This window comes from Onychomys torridus, chromosome 12, assembly GCF_903995425.1.
Source record: "Onychomys torridus chromosome 12, mOncTor1.1, whole genome shotgun sequence".
Classification (NCBI taxonomy): Eukaryota; Metazoa; Chordata; class Mammalia; order Rodentia; family Cricetidae; genus Onychomys; species Onychomys torridus.
The window spans coordinates 53,463,058-53,480,811 of NC_050454.1; the positions used below are offsets into that span (position 1 = coordinate 53,463,058).

General features: G+C 37.3%; 1 long non-coding RNA gene across 1 annotated transcript; it reads left to right on the top strand.

Moving 5' to 3' along the window:
* Positions 1-229: 229 nt before the first annotated feature.
* On the top strand, positions 230-14,242 carry LOC118593678. The gene is made up of 3 exons (XR_004946292.1): positions 230-276; positions 11,875-11,981; positions 13,828-14,242. It is a non-coding gene; the product is annotated as an uncharacterized LOC118593678 (long non-coding RNA).
* The last annotated feature ends 3,512 nt before the right edge of the window (positions 14,243-17,754 follow it).

Sequence of the window (17,754 nt, forward strand, 5' to 3'; positions counted from 1 at the left end):
TACCATGAGGCCGCGGGGTGGAGTCTTGGCAGGCCCGTGAGGAAATAGTCGGCTTCCCCACTCAAGAAGGCCTAACAAACCAGGCTTCGTTGGGGAGCCGCCTCCGGGAAAGGTCAGAGTTTGTCATTCATTAAAGCCCAAACGCCGCGAGCCTACTGGCCTTAAAACAGTCCCCGTAGCCCCGCCTCGCCGCGTTGTATTGTGGGAGCTGTAGTTCTGGACTGCCCAGAGCTTGGAAGGACTAAGAAGGAAGATAAAACCTGTTAAGAATCTGAGGTGGGTTGCGTTTCCAGCCCGGCGCGGGATTCAAACCTGTTTTTTCGTTCCACCTGCGTTTACGGTTTATTCATTTGCTCGAAATCGAGATTCTAGATAGAATTCTCGTAAGCCCTCCAAAGTCCCCTTAGTATTCTTAGAAGAGGCTTTGTAGTGATGCAGTCCTACAAGAGACCTGACTGGTGTATCTGCTCTTTGCACTGTAATCCCCACCACAGATTGACCTGTTGTCAAGTGGAACTTCTTGAATCGCATCTAAGACAGAAACAGATTTAAGCCTCGAGGACCTTAGGTGTTCATGAACTTTCCAAATATTAATAGTAAACTCGTTTTCAGAAAGTCATTCGATTATATCAAAGATTTAGACATACCTGTCTTAAAATCATCGCCAGCCGGGTGCCCTTGTTGACAGTAAATTAATTCAAGTGATGTTCAGGAATGAGGTTTATCCAAAACTGCAAGGATACATTTTTGAATCTAATACTAACATTCAAATATGCTGTTAAAAACAAATATGAAACAATAAACCCTGCTTCTGCTAACTAAATGGCCAGAAGTGTCTTCCTGGACAGGTCCTATCACATGTGCTAACTAATCATATTAGTTACTTTTCTCCTTGCTGCTATGACATACCTTATCAAAGCAATTAGAAGAAGGAGGAAGGATTTATTTCGGCTCAAAGTTAAAGGGTACAGTTCATCATATTGAGGAAGTCATGGTAGCGGCACCTTCAGCCAGCTATTCACATTGTATCCCGAGTCAGAAAGCAGAGAGAGGAAATGTTTCCATGATGATTCTGAATCCTATCAAGTTGAAAAGAGTAACTACAACTGTTGAGGGTACTTGTGCTTTTTTTAGTGTATAAACCCTGATTTTCATCGTCTAATATTTGATATAATCTAATGACTTTCTGAAAATGATTTTACTACTAATATTGGGAAAGTTCATGAACATGTAAGGTCCTTGAGGCTTAAATCTCTTTCTGTCTTAGATGCGATTCAAGAAATTCACTTGACAACAGGTCAACCTGTTGTGGGAATAAGCCTCTTCTGGCATTTTGCTTGTGTAAAAAATCCTATTTATCTCTCTGTTATCTGTCTAGCTAACCCCTTGCCTTATCATATTTTGGTCTGTCTGTCTGTCTATCATCTGTCTATCTATCTATGATCTAAATAGACATTATCACATACCCATATAATTATGGTTTTAAGTCTGAATTATGGCCAACAGGGATCCTTATAAAACTCCTTTGTATTTTAAAATACTTTGTTATGTGAAATATGAAACTCGTGAATTTATAAGTACTATTCACCAAAATTCTTAAGAAGAAAGCATAATTCAAACATCCAATTGATGATTTTTATTTGATAGTTTTTGACAAGTAAGTTTCCTTACTGGGGCTTTCCCTTTATATTTTTGATTAACTTTAACAAATTTGTCTCTGCATATATACTATAAAATTGATAGATGAACATGGATGGTTTTTCTAATTAATTTTTTCGTTTGATTACGTATTTTTATATTAATGAGGATAAAATGAGTTGGATTTTCTAATACTAAGTACCTGAGAGTGTGAATTTATTTGCAAGTGGGGTTGTGGCACAAGTAATTAGATATTATGATATAGTCGTCTCTTAATCTAATATTACTGTCCTCTTTAAAAGAAAATGGCTAAAGACACAGGTACAAGAGATTTCACATGATAACAAATGGCGTTAAGCATTGAGTGGCTCATGCCAATGTAACAGTAGAAATGAGGAAGAAAGAATGGTCCTAAGGGCTTCAGAAGGACCCATGGCACTGGTGGTCTTTATCTTTATAGTTCCGCACTGATAGACTTCTCATATCTTAAATCATATGATTCTGTGCCCTTTGTTATAGTAAACCCAGAACAATCTACATGATCTAAAAGGAAAATATTTAAATTACGGTAACCTGTCCTGGTGAGTAGAGTCACAGCTGTTCCCTCAAGGTCTCTAGGGAGTGGGTGTAGGAAATGGTCATATTGATTCATGGATGAAGACATAGCCTTCCACTTATTGCTATGATGAGAATAAATGATATTACTTTAATTCAAGGATGGACAAAAAAGCACAGAATATATGGAACAAGTTTCTGACCTTGGAAAATAGGTAGAAAATGACATTGATATCTACATTACCTGACTAGAGGATTTGTTCATTTTCCTCTTATTTGGTGAAGTAAGAGTCACAGTTTGCCTACTCCATTCTGCCTGCTACTCAGAGACTGAAATGTCTACATTATCTTCTTTCTTTCTTATTAGAATTGATTGACTACTGTAATGAAAAGGCTTTTAAGAACACTTCAAGAGTAGAATAGCTACCACAATTAATTAACAGTGCCTGCCATGGGATTGGATAGGAAATGTGGCACACCTACTATTCCTGTGTTTAACTGCACTATTTCTTTACTAGCTAAAGAGCATGCCCAAATTAAAGGAGAAAATAGACTTATAGAAATACAGTTGTTTTGTTTTCTATTGTGTGATCATTTCCTAGAGTACTACTAACTTCATTGTGAATGCTTAATATAGTCACAGAAGGAATGAACAGAAACAGTAAATACAAATAAAATGGTTTACATATAAAAGCATGTTAAGTGAGATCTTTAAATGTTTGAGTGATGGCCGCTCATAGATTACAACAGGGTCTAGCATATTTAAGTATTTCCACAGCATGCCCTATCCACAGATTAGATGCTTTTAAATGAGTGATTGAAGGGATGTGTGTTGGTGGAGGTCATCATAAATGTTTCTAAAAGAGAATTTTTATGTCTGTTCTATGCGCTTTTTCTGATTACCTGTTTTCAGACACTGTATTACTTCAATATCAAAATTATGTAAGTGTATGCAAACAAAATGCTCATAATATAAAGATAGCTAAAGTTGTTTTTCCATTTTATGTATGACAGCTGCTTCAAAGAAACACTTATTTTGTAAAAGGAGACCTTCTGATGTGATGTTAGGGTATGACTGACATACAGTTCTTGTGGGATGCGTTATTGTACTTGAGGGTGAACCTAGGACCTCATTCATGCTAGGTGAATATTCTAGCACTGAGCTACAACTACCCAGCTCTACTAGATTTGTTAAAGAAAATATTTTATTCTTTTTTAGTTATTTTAACTGTAGCAAAAAAGAGAAATGTAATTGTTAGTGGGTTGATTTCAATAAAAGTAACCTACCTTTAACATTACATATATTTATTTTATTAAACAAATTTAATATTTATATTAAAATATACAATAGTTTTATATCATCTATAGAATATTAATAAAATTAATTGCATTTTTCCTAAAACTTACCTCCAGCCGTATTCCAGAGATGATAAGCTTATTTCAGTGCTGTCTACTTGAAGAATTTCAAGTATTAGCAATGAGTTTTATTATTCATGAAGTTGATGAGCTCAGAGTACCTAGAAAACTAGACTGATGCCATAGATTTATTCTTTTTTTAGTGTAGATTTTTTTCTTCTAAAGTTTAGGATAGCTGAAAACGTTTATTTATATAACATATTGCAGAAAGTTTAGACATCACAGTCAAGAAGACTCTGAAACTAACCTGCTTCTCTCTATCTTGTGTTTTCGTGATTTTTTGGTGGCACAGATATATGTAACATACCTATACAGTTTCATCAACAGTTGTGTTCATAATACATATGAAACATATTTTCTTGTAGTCTGTCACACTTTTTTATGTATTTATTATGTATCATGTTCAAATTACAGATTTAACATAAGGATATTACAATATATTGTGAGATTTATCTTTAAGTTTTCAACCGTCTTCTTTAATATTTAGGTAGTTATACTAGTATTTATTGATTAAGCTTCCTTTCTTTTTAATTTAATAGCTTATTTTCATTTTATTTCTTATAGTAATTTTTGTTTGTTTCTTTTTGCTTTGTTTGTTTGTTCATTCGGTCTTGTTTTTGAAACAGTATTTCCCACCCAATCACTCACTTGATCCTCCTACCGTAGCAACGACTATAGGTGTAAACCACCACAACCAACTCCTCACTGATTATTTAATTATTTTTGAGATTATAATATAATTACATCATTTCCCCTTTCCTTTTCCTCCACCTAAACCCCCCACAATTCCCCTCCTTGTTTTCTTTCAAATTCATAACCTTTTTCTTTCATGAATTATTGTTACGTATGTACATGTGCATGCATGTTCCTAAATAAATACGCAACAGTATGTCCCATCTGCGTAGTATTACTTGTTACATGTTTTAATGCTACATAGGCCATATATACAATTTCCCCTTGGTGGGACAGGCCTGATGTCCTGTGTACTCAGGGGTAAGAATAGGAATTTGAGACCAAGTTGGGCTATGCAGAGTAAGGTCAAAGCCATCCTCCATAACTTAGTAGGATTTTGTCTCAAAATAAAAAAAGAAAGAAAGATGCAGCACAGTGGTAAGCTGCTTGCCTCACAAGGAGAGTCCAAACCAAACTAACCCACAAAACCACATACTTAGTCATGTAGACCTTTTCTTGATATTTGTTTCATTTGATTGTTGTAGGGCAGTAACATACTGCTTTAATCAGTGGAACTTTGTCATAAATACTTACATCTCAATGGACAAAATATGCTTAGATTTTTTTCCTTTAACGTTTTTCTCTATTTTCATCTATTGATTTTTTCTGCATAACTTACAAATCACTCAGTCCCTTTCCTTCCAAAGACTGTTATAATTCCCTTACAATTTAGACTAAAACTTGAACTTCCCCTGTTGATTAGAGGAGAATGCACATCTTTACAGTGGGCGAATGTCCTTCTAGGAAAAAGGTGTGTTTCTGCTTTTAATGAGGACTTCTAAATACTTTTCTTCAATGGACATTATACACTTTGTTACCTTTATTCCAAGGTACACTAACACTTGGGGTGTTGTGATCTAGTGTTTGTTAGAATCACTTTACCAATTAAAACATTTAAACAATTAAATTCTGATACATGCATTTAGCTTGCTTCATTGATCAAAACAGCTGTCACCACTAGATGCTAAGAATTAGTTTCTGCTCTGGCATGAGAAAATCATGACAGAACAGCAGCTGTAGATGCTTACATCCATTTTTCCCTCTCTGTGTACTATGATGGAAGAGAGTGTGGGAGGGGCACTATGCCATCACATTGCTGGCTATGAGGACCACAGTTATCAAAACCAGAATCTTCCCTAGTTGTGGTGTTAGCACATCTGACAGTCAAGCTGTTCTGTTCTAAATTCAAGAGTAGAAGAACGTGTTCCACTCTTAAATCACGCTGATCACTCTGTGGCTTCCTTCTTGTGTCTGCTGTGTGTCTGCCCTTTGCAGTTTCAGAGGATGGTTTTCTCTTTGCGAAGCTTCAGAAAATGCCTGTGCCTTCTGCTCTGCTCACTGGAATTACTGAGTGTTTTTCTTAGACTCAGTTTTGTTTTCCTTTCGCTCAGTGCTTACATTTGTTTTGCTGCATGTTTGGTTGATTTTTTTTTTTCTTTCTGTTCTGTTGTTGAGACAGTGTCTTGACTCTGTAGTCCAAGCTGCCCTGAAAAACAGTGCTTACTACCAGACTGCCTGAAAACTCACTGTAAACGTCCTGGCTCCATGTCCCAGGCTGGGATTACAGGTGTGAGCCACCACTCCAAGTAGTATTCTGTTTTATGTTCATCTTACGTCATATTTGATACGTACAAGATTACATACATGGCTTGCCCTAGTTAGTTTTAACTGTCAACATGACACAGCATAGAGCCATTTAAAAGAATAAGCCTTCATTGAGGAGTTGCCTATACAATATTAGCCTTGGGTAGGTTTGTGGGGATTGTCTTGATTATAATTAATTCAGGAGGGCCTAGCTCATTCTGGTTACGCTGGAACCCTTCCATGGGCAAGTTGTCCTGAGCCATATAAGAAAAGTAGCTAAGCATGAGCCAATGAGGGATCCAGCAAGAAGCATTCCTCCATGGTTCTCACTTCTAAGTACATGCCCAAGATCCTGCCCTCAACAATGGGGCTATGACTTCGAAGCTTAAGCCGGGAAAATCCTGTCCCCGCTAAGTTGTTTTCAGTCATGGTTATTTACACATGGTTATTTATCTAGCTGGATGCAGCTAGAACAGAAATTGGGACCAGGAATGGGGCATTGCTGTGGTGGACCTAACCACATTTTTTTTTTTTTTTTTTTTTTTTTTTTTGTGCTTGTATCAGTTACTTTTCTATTGCTGTGAGATAACACCATGACAAAGGTGACTTATAGAAGAAAAGGTTTATTTGGGCTTATTGTTTCACTGGGAGAGTGCATCATTGGGAGGCCAGGCAACAGGCAATAGGCAAACTTCCAGACCAGGAAACTGAGGCAGCACGTCTTCAGTTACAAAGACACAGAGAGAGCCAAGTGAAAGGCAGGCAAGGCATGAAAGTTGCCATATCTGTTCCTGTTAGATCACTTCCTCCATCAGTGCTACACACCTCCTTATGGCCTCAAACCAGGGGTCAAGCTTTCCAGTGGACATGTGCAGGAACTTGGGAGATAAGAATGCTGAGAAAAATGTGGCCCATTGACGCTGGACTGGTAAGGTTTCAGAAGCAAGGAAGGACTCTATCAGAATGGGGGGTGGGGTCCTTTGTGTGGTCGTTTGGCTAAGAATCTGAGTGTGCCAATCAGCTGGGACTAAAGAATAAGCTATGGCTGCTAAGAGATTAGCACCACCAAAGTAAAACTTTTTCTATATCGTTGGGAAAATAGTAAAGTATTTTCTCAGAGTCATAACACACCAGTGGTGAGTGTTTTGTTTTGTTTTGTCTGTTTGTGTGTTTTGTTTTGGGGGAGTTGCTAGGCGGCCTTTCAAGCTCCCAGCAAAACTTGGTAAATGCTATATAAGGTCACAAAGATGGATTTTGAAAGCATGAAGGGGTCCTGCAGAATAGTTGAGGCCTGCCCCCATGTGGTAGAGTAAGAATCCCTGTGGAGCAATGGTGAATGAAGATGCATCCTTGGTCGAGATGGGGAGTACAGGATGCTGGAGATGCCAGGAATGTGGGACATCTCTAGGTGTATAGAGGGACAGGCCTCTTGCCTATGAGACAAGTTGTGTTTGCTGTGGATGGCCAGAAGACTGCCCCGTGAGTGAGTACCAGAGCTTTGGGTTTGCCTTGCTTTGATTTGTTTCTGTGCCTGGGTTCACTTATGGAATAAAAAGTATTTAACTTGTATTTTATTTTATAGGAGCCCAAGGTGAAAAGACTTTGGACCTTTAAAAAGACACTAACTTTTTAATCAGTGGAATTTTTAAAGACTGTGGCACTTTTAAAGGTGTGTTATTTCATACTGTTAGATTAACATGAGACTCGAGGAAGTGAAGTGTACGGTTTAAAGTAGTATGTGTTTGGGTCAAGTTGACATGGACGGCTTTAACTATCCACTTGACGAAGCCTGGAGTCATCTGAAAGGAGAAACCTCAACGGAGCATCATCGTATTCGCCAATATTTTCTTACCTCCTGAAAGGAGGATGATGGGTCTCTGTGACATAAATTTGAATTTGCCTAACTTTTAGGGAAAATGAGTTTTTTTGTGTTTATTTTCTTTTTTCCCTTTTCTGTTCATACACATTTGCACATTTTTCTAATAATTTTCCTTTCCAAATTGTAGTGCATCTTTATATTTTAAGCACCGATATTTAACAAACCATATGTATTGTAAATATTCCAAATATTTTCATGAATTTTAAGATTATTTAAATTATTATTTATGTAATGTAGTTGAGTTTATGATTTTTGCCTTTTGTATGTCATTATCTACTTACCTCTACCAAAGTCACCAGGATATTCTTCCATGTTATCTTTTTTCAACTTTCATATTGGGTCTTTAATCATCCTTGTACTGATAGTGCGTTAGGGTGCTACTCCTTTTTTCTGTATAGATATTAGCCTAGGACTGTTTACTGAACGTATTTCCTGTAGTTTTTTAAATGGCCTTTTTTGTTGTCTACCAAGTTGCAGGATGCATAGATCTGTTTCTAGCTCTATTCTTTTTTACTACCCAGCTGATCTAATATTTTTATTACAGCTTTGTACTAAGTTGTGCTGTTTCTCTGGACAAGTATATTTGCCTTATTATTCCTAAGAAGTGTGTTGTCTGGCTTTATTCTGTTTTTTTTTTTTTTAATTCAAAAAGAATGTGTGAGATGATCCAACTTGATTAGGGCGGGAAACGTGGGCCCACATCGTTCTTCCCAAGGTCCCAAGGTTTCTACCTAATCTGTGAGACTTACCATCGTCTTCCTTTCCCCTGATCCAAGATCTGATGTGTTGAATTTGACATTGGCCTCCAGGGCATCTCTGCTTTTGTGAATTCATTTTGGCTTTCCTCTTGAGTTTCAGAATATCACTTTTTTGTTCCTTGGAGATTTTCTTCAACTTCCCAGAAGCTTAGAATTTAGTGCAGCAGGACTTTATACCTGTCATTATTTTCTCAATAAGAGGCTTTTTATTTTATCTAAGATGTGCTTTTCTAGAAGTATAAGTTCTCCCAATGTCTTATCTCACAACCTTAAAACCCAGTCAAATATACAGTAATTTAGACTACTTGATGATGTGTGAAATATTAGTTCTTATTTATTATGGGTTAGGGTATAAGAGGGATGAGAGACTTCATGTTCTGCCATTCAAGTCAACTGACTTATCTTCTCTTATAGCAATCATTAAGGATTGTGCCCCTGCTTATTATTCTAGAAATCACAAAGGATTGTTCACCTGGATAGCTAGAAGCGCTCACTCTTTTCCTACTTATTTAGAAGCTATAAATCAGAGATTATTTGATATCCAAATAGGAATATCCTCATCAATAATAGTGAAAGTCATGAAAAAAGAAGGGCAACCTTGAAAAATTAGTCAGTGGTTTATATGAAGAACTGTGGAACTAAGCCAGAATGTAGAGTTATAGGAGTGATACCTCTAAAACTGAGAAGTAACTGCAGCAAACCTGGAAATGTATCAGATGGTTTTGCTGTTCTTATCTGGTATTCAATGCCAGGCTCCATTGTGTTTCTAGAATGCATAGAATGAATTTGGTAATTGTGAATGGGAACTCTGCCATTTGACTCCTTAGCCAGACTTGGCTATCAGTACTCATGCTTTCCATGATCAGTGCTGGAGAAATTCATCCGAAGTTTGGCATAATGTCAATGTGGCTCAAAGTAACTTTTGAGTTTGACATGGGACATTATGCTAATAAAGCAGGAGCAAGACTCATTGTCCGGGTAGGATGATGCAGGAGACCACAAGCTTTAGAACCAGAAAGACCTGGCTTCATATCCCAATATCTAATGGGAGGGATCGTTCATTCCCTTTCATTGTGAGCCTCAGAGAACTTACCCCCTAAACCGAAGATCATAATGCTTCTCTGGCCGGGGTATTGTAAGATGTGAAATGGTTCATGTGCTATACCTGAGAACTAGAACAGTGACCTATAGTTATATCCCTACATTCCCTAAGGAGATTAGATGAACAAAAGCAGAATGGTGATTATCCTTCTGTTTTTTCCTATCACAGTGTGAAAAAAACAGGGCAGAAGAGTTTGGGAATCTGTTTTGTTGTTGTTTTTATTTTTTGGTTAAACTTCTTGTTTAGTTGTCTTCCTCATTTATTATTAGTGGAGACACCAAATAAATAATTTAACCATCCTGTAAATTATATAAAGATATATGAAATGCTTTCTTTCTAGATGAATTTTGAATCCAAATATTATTAGCAAAGTAACTCAAGTGGAACCAATCCATATTAGACCACTTACAGTGAATGTTGCTGCCAAACTAATCTTCCTTAAGGACTAAATTTATTAAGTTTCTCTCCTTGAATTTATCAAAACTCATACTTTAATGCATCACTTATAAATTTTACTGTCAGGCTTTCAGGAATTTTTTTTTATTGGCCCACTCTTTCAAGCCAAACATTGTAGCTGAAAGTTTTCCTATGTCCCAACTGGCCGCGGTGGGGACAAATCTTTCCCACTCACGTCCCCCAAGTAAGCACACAGCGGCTTATATTAATTATGACTGTTTGGCCATTAGCTCAGGCTTCCTACTGACTAGCTCTTACACTTAAACTCAGCCCATTTCTGTTAATCTGTGTCGCCATGTTTTCCGTGGCTTTACCTGTGTGCCATTACATGCTGCTCCCTAGATAGTGGGCTGGTGTTCCTGACTCAGACTTCCTCTTCCCAGAATTCACGTTGGCTGTTTATCCCGCCTATACTTCCTGCCTGGCTACTGACCAATAAGCATTTTATTAAACCAGTGTACAAAAGCATTATCCCACAGCAAAACATTTCTTATTAGACCTACAAACCACTCTCTGCTTAAAGATATGTACTCCTTGTCCACAGTATTTTTTCGACAACTGTCCCTTTTCTGTAACTCCTAGTGTTTTTCCATAACTCCCCTTCTGTTCCAGAGTAAAGATGAGATTCTGGAAATCACATGAAATAAAGTTCCCTAGATGTTCTTCTATACAAATCTAGCTTGGTCTGCTCATGCCAAGAGCTCAGAGCTCTTTTCCACTGGGATCATTGCCCTAAGTAGCACAGCTCTCACGTAGGAGCTTCTACATGACTTTGGTTAATCATCACTTAATTTAGTTGATAATTAAATACTGACTTTTATTGCACACTATTATTAATGTGAAATAAGTGATATATCCAATTAAAACATAGGCTCTTTGAAAAGAGATTTCATATAGTTCTGCATCTGTGTCTAAGTGCAGTACTGAACACAGTGTGAATAAATACTTTTTAATTGATGAGTTAGTTGATTAAACTAAGCAACTTCACATGTGTACTATGAATTTAGTAAGGTATATTATCTAACTTACTAGTTCTGTGTGTTGTTTTAGATTGTGAAAGCAAGTCTGCTTACTCCCTTAATATAACATGAACTTTCAGTACTCCTGTATACTCACAGTTTACATTGGTTTCAAACATAACAACTCCTGAACAAGTGACTTTGAAATATTTGTTGTATAATTTTTCATTTTTGTCGGTCATGGTGTTACTGTGTGCCTCCAGAAATCAAAGCAGCAGCTTCCTTTGTGGTGGGCTGAAGTATGACACACTGTCACATGTCTTCTGGAAGTATACTATACAACACAGCTTCAGGAAAATAGAATTAGCATAGTTATTTAGCTGGCAGAGTTCACTTCCCATTCATGATGTGGTATAAAAATACATGAAATTCATTTCACTATTATCTTTCTCTTGTGGCTTGCTCCTCTTGTTTATGCCTTGAGTTTCCAGGAGATTAAAGACTTTGTGTGGGAGTGTGGTAGGAAGAGCAAAGGATCAAACGTATTTGGGGCTTTGAGCCGTGAATTCTTTAGTGACCAGCAGGTGTCTCTGTCACACAGTGAAGAACACTTTCCAACTTGACCCTATTCCACATCTAAGATCCCTCTTCAATTTTCAGCTATTTGTTCTATTTTTATGAAGAATCCTTGTTCCTCTTAAGTCCTTCATATCAAAACTCAGTTTCTTTTAAATGCTGCATCCAAAATTATTTCTTAATATCTTATGTCTTTGTTTATCTTGTATCAACTTTTAGAATGGAAGCTACATCAAGATCTTTATTTAGAAGCCTGAAGAACCGAAAGGATCACAAAATCATACGTGTGCAATTAAATAAAGACAGTGGCGTGCTGTAAAGAAACAGTAAGGAAGCTTGGCAGTTGTTTTTCCTTTAACTAAAACAATGGAGTAACTAAAGGCTTTAACTAAGAGCTAAATAACTATAGCCCCTCTCTCTGTCCCCCCCGCCCCAACTTTCTGTTGCTTCATGACAGTATCTCATGATATAGCCCAGGCTATGCTTGAACTCAGCATCTTCCTGCTTCAGTATCCCATAGGCTTGTATCACCATGCCTGGCAATGGTGGTTTTGTAATATAACAAATATAAATATTATATATATATATATATATATATGGTATATATATATATATATATATGTATATATGGTATATATATACATATACATACATATATATATATATATATTAGGTTTTGAAAAAAATTGTCTATTAATATTATACTCAAGCTTTTTGAAATGTAGTCTTCATTTTGCAGACCGTGTAAAGGAGAGGGCTACACTCTAATTCTTAGTAGCAGCAAATACCTGTCTGTAATTGTCCCACAGTTTTTCCATTTTAATGGTTTTCTCCATCTTTATTGTCATTGTTCGAGGTTTCCCAAGAGAGTTACTTCTGCTTACCCTTTGGAGGAGAACCCTTTGTGTAGATGTGTTAAGCAGAGACCTTCTATCATTCTTTTTCCTTTACTTTTATTCCTGCTTGTATGAGTAGACATTCAGACTGACTTAACGTATGTGAATGATGCCATGACAACGTGAACATTATTGCATAAGAGTCCTCATCCTCATCATCAGGATCGAAGTCACTGTACACTTTGGATGGTTCAAATCTCTGCTTACCTTGTACATTTAAATTACTTTCTCTATGTGGGAGAAGCTTATTGAACTTCCAAGAATGTATGAAAATAATAACATGTAGAATGAGTTGCATTTTGCAATCTCCATTACCTATGTGTGATAGTAATAATTAATTTTTATAAATAAAATTGCTGATTTTCCTACATCTAATTCATAGTCACTATTTTGGAAATATTATCATTAAAACACATCATGAAAGAGCTTATATGACAATATATGTGGGGTCATGATAAGGCAGTTCAAATTAACACTGCTGTACCTTGGCATCTGAAGGTCAGCTGACTATGCTGATATATGACTTGTAGCTGTCCAGGTGTCTCATTAATAGAAAGTTATTTGTGAAGAATAAATGCAGTTTTTAGCCTTCTTGTTCCTCCTCGTGGCTAAGAATGATCCAATTCACATAACCTTCCTTAGTCCACCAGAATATCTACAGGAAGCATACTTGAACATCATAGCTGAGCGTACTTGGAGGTTGATGCAGTCAACTCCTCAACAATGTTAATGAGGTCAGGGAGATGGGATTTTCCAGAACAGTTAGCTTTGTTCTCTCCGTATCTCCATGCCCACTCCATACAATTAACTCCATTCCTTCATTTGTCAAATGCTGCAAGATAACTAGGCTGAAGCTTGCTTACAAATCAAAGAAATCTAGTACCTATACATGTACGCATTCACATCATCTCATATGACAGCCAGAGTTTTGTATGCACCATGCAATCAGTCATTTAAAAATGAATACATCCCTTTTCTTATAAAATGCAGTATGGACTAAGGCAGTTTAAACAGCATGGTAGGAGGTGAGAGTGATGTTAGAAAACACTGGAATCTAGGAATTACTGCACTGTCGCTGTGCTTCAAGATATTTAAATCCAGTTTACTACTGACTCTTACATCTCTCAGAGGCTGTATCTTCCTTTAAGATTAAATAGAGAACTACTATTCTACAAAGTTTTTCTTTCTCTTTAATAATTTTGATTGTACGCCCTTTAGAATAGATAAAAGAAACAAGTTTGATTTTCATCTGCTTGCATTCTTTTTTTTTCCCCAGCAGACACAGACTATTACAGAAAGCTGTGAAGGTGCCAACCATAAGTCACCATGGAGTCCCCATCCATCAGTGGACGTCTACAGCACCACACTTATTCCCAAGGAAAAAGTCACAGAAGAGGGTACAGGAAGGTGCTAAGAGACAGGGGACTGGGAGGACCGCTGTAAAATAGTGTCTTCTGGGCATGACTGGGATGGTGTGCCCATAACTTTTGAGCAGTATGATTGCTTGCAGTGGACCATGCCCGTCCTCAATAACCAGCTTGGGCAAGGAAAAGCTCACAAGGCCCCACCACTAGTTGAGGAGCCATAGGCTGTCAATGGCTGCTGGGAAAGGGAGGAGGAGTTTTCTCCAGGAGTGAGACCCCCTTATAGGTTGATCACATCCATGTAGTCAGCCTTGTATTACATATGGGCAGCACTACCTAGATTCAATGGGATCTCTCTGTCTCTCTTCCTCAGTCTCTGAATCATCTCTCTCTGTGTATATGTGTGTGTGTGTATAAAAAAATAATAACAGTGATAGAAAAAAAGTTAGGAATTAGGGAGGGGGAAGCAGAAGATGCAGGAGGATTTGGAATTAAAAGTGTAGATATGAAGAGAATACATTATAGTCATGTATACAATTCTCAAAAATAATAAAAACATTTTAAAATGCCTTTAAAGATGTCAGGTTCTAGTAAATAATAAGATGCATATTTTATTTTGACCTTGAAAACCATTAAATAGAAAACCAGTCGTTGAAATAACACATGACTATGTTTTTGTCTCATGCACATAATGTATATTAAATGAATGAAAATAATCTGCACTTCCACTAGTCTAAATGCAAGAGTAAGGTTGTCACAAAAATGTTTCAAACACTTTCAATTTGATATAATTTGAAAGTATTTCATAAATAATTTTTTCAAGTTGTTGGGTTTTGCTGTCTTATTGAGTCCCTCTGAATTGTTGCAGTGTGCATTCCACTGTGGAAAGCAAATTCATCTGTATACTACCGTTAAGTCCAGTAAGATGTTTCCATCAGCATACATAAAGAAGAGAACAAAGCATAACATGTCATTATTTTGTTCCTGCAAACAAAAATATAATATTTTTAAATACCCAAAGGTTCCTAAAAGGAACAGATTTGCCATAGTGCCAAAAATGAAGAATCAGCTCATCTCCAGGGTGTAAAGTGCATCCTTTTACCAGACAATTTTCAGGAGTCTCAGATTTGTAATTAAGTTTATACTTAAGACTCACCTGGGAACTGGACAGAAAGCCTGGGGTCTGACAGGCCTTGGAATAATGTTAATACACAAGCTGAAACCCTTAAAATTCTAGGACTCAGGCAAGAACACAGAAGGAGGAAAACCCATTTCCAGGATCTAGAAATAATGGAGTTTCCTCTACCTGGGATTGAGTGAAAAGTAAACATAAAACAATAACAATTGTCTTTAGTACCCAATTCAAATCCCTGTCTCTGCAATGAATGCGTTAGACAACCACAGACACACTTTATTATTAATTCTGAAGTGATAGTCAAACTACACATGTTAGTCCTGGGGTGGGAATACCAGTGATTTCTATAACAGAATTCTTTGCAAAAACACTGGAGTAGAATACATAATCCATAGTTCCATGGAAATATGCCCCTGCAATAGCAAAATATAGGAGGAAGTAGAGAACTTTCAGACAACACACAAACTTGAAAAAACTGTAATGTAATTTTCTTTCTCTAACACAAAAGAATGGGTTGAAACCACAAGAAAGTAATAGTGTTTGAAAAAGCAGCCAAATGAAGCTTACAGGAAAAGGCTTGTGTCACCTGTTTCTAAGAATGACAGATAAGGTAAAAGATATTCACCAGAGAGATATATCCAGATAACACCAGAATTTTGTTACTCTGTTCTTTATCTTTCCTTTCTCCCCTTTCATATACCTAACAATTTCATTTTTACATCCATGTCCTTTTTTTCTCCCCTAGATGATTCCCTAAACGAAGGAACTTGTGACACTTATCTTTGTGGAACTGCCCTTTTTTCAAGTAAAGGCTAATCTCTAGTTCTGTTTGTTTCTCTGTAAATGATAAAACTATTGTGTGTGTTTGTGGGAGAATGGGGGGGGGTGTTTGAGACAGGCTTTCCTGTGTAGCCCTGGCTGTCCTGGAACTAACTCTGTAGACCAGGCTGGCCTTGACCTCACAGAAATTTGGCTGCCTATGCTTCCAAGTGCTGGGGTTAAAGACACTTGCCACCACTGCCCAGAAAAAATTTATTCTTTATGGCTTAGTGAAACTCAGGAAATAAGAACAACTAACAATGACAGTGTCCAATTAACAAGCTTCTGTGAAGCAAGCATTTGGTCTCTTCAGCAATAGGTCTTAATATCAGGTTCTGGAGGGTAGCCAAGAGTATTGGTATGCATGTTATGGGAGTAACCAATCACTTTCTGATTGGATCTAAAGCCCTCTACATGAGATCGAGCTCATATCTGATACTGTTAAATTGGCCAAGAACCTTTGGCTTGATAGGTTCTAGGCCCTAGAAGAGAACTCAGTACTGTTGTTCTTGTAACTGGATATAGTATGAAAGAGACTCCTGGTGACTTACTGCTATACCTGTAGATCAGAGAATCTCTCAACCCTCATCAAAGAAGCTTCCCCTTGCAGTTGATGGCAGTTAACACAAAGATATTTAGTGGGTCAATATGCAGAGAATCAGAGACTGTAGAGTGGTCAGCCCTAGATGGACATACATAGTACACCTGTCCCCTTACCGCTCAGAGATCTTTACAGATGTGGCTGTGAAGATTGTAAGAGTCAGATGTGGGAAAGGATATCAAGGAAATAGGTTTGTTGTTGTTGTTGGTGGTGGTTTCTGATGTAACAGGAGAGCTGCACATATGAACTCACCTTAATTGTGGCCACATGCACAAGACCTGTGCAGGCACAAGGAAGACAAGGTCCCAGGACAGAGGAGTCATGTAGGCATGAAATCCCACTGCTAGCTGAGGAGCTATGGGAATTTGATAGCTGCTGGGAGCAGAAGAGTCAGTTTCCTTTAACGGTGTGATGTCAGGGTGAGCCCCACTCATAAGACTAGTTGCACAATACAAACTGGACTCCAAGTCTACACACAAGCACACATGTACTATTTTAAAAATATGCTTTCAGTCAGAAACAAATTTTAAAACTACAAATAACTCAGTAGTATGTAGCTAAGACCACTAATGAAATAAAAATAAGTCTGTAGTACAAAAATGCTATCAAGAAGAGCCTTGTGCAATTGAAAGCTTAAACATATAAATAATTCATTGATTAACAAATCAGAACATAAATAGAAGTAGAAAATGTTTTCTACCAGGTAATAACGAACATGTTGTCTAACAAAACCCGGCAGAAGCAAGTGGTATAATTAAAGTGTATAGCTTTAAATGTATTTGACAAAAATTTAGAGTGGTGAATAATGTCAGTAGTGCTGAACTGCCTTGTAAATATGTATGGATACGCCCAGACACAATTACCACTCTGCCTTGATGAGAGAAGCCTCTTTCTAGTATAGTGCGGGAACGTATGGCTGCTCAGGATGCTCAAAATAAGTGACAGTTGAGTGCTCGCCCCTAAAGAAGACATTTATATCATTCTTCCAAGGTTCAGGGAACACTGTTAAAAAGCAAATCAGAAAGATTTTAAGAGCCAGATGATAAAGAGACATTGCCTCTTCTGAATAAGACACAGCTGTTGCAATCATGATTCTGAAGGACTGTTGTAGAATATTATTTTAAGGTGTGTTACTTTTGTTTATGTTGCATTTGTTTAACTATGTGAAGCTCTGTTACTGTGCCTGTCTTAAACACCTGACAGTCTAATAAAGATCTGAATGGCCAATAGTGAGGCAGGAGAAAGGGTAGGCAGGGATGGCAGGCAAAGAGGATATATAGAAGG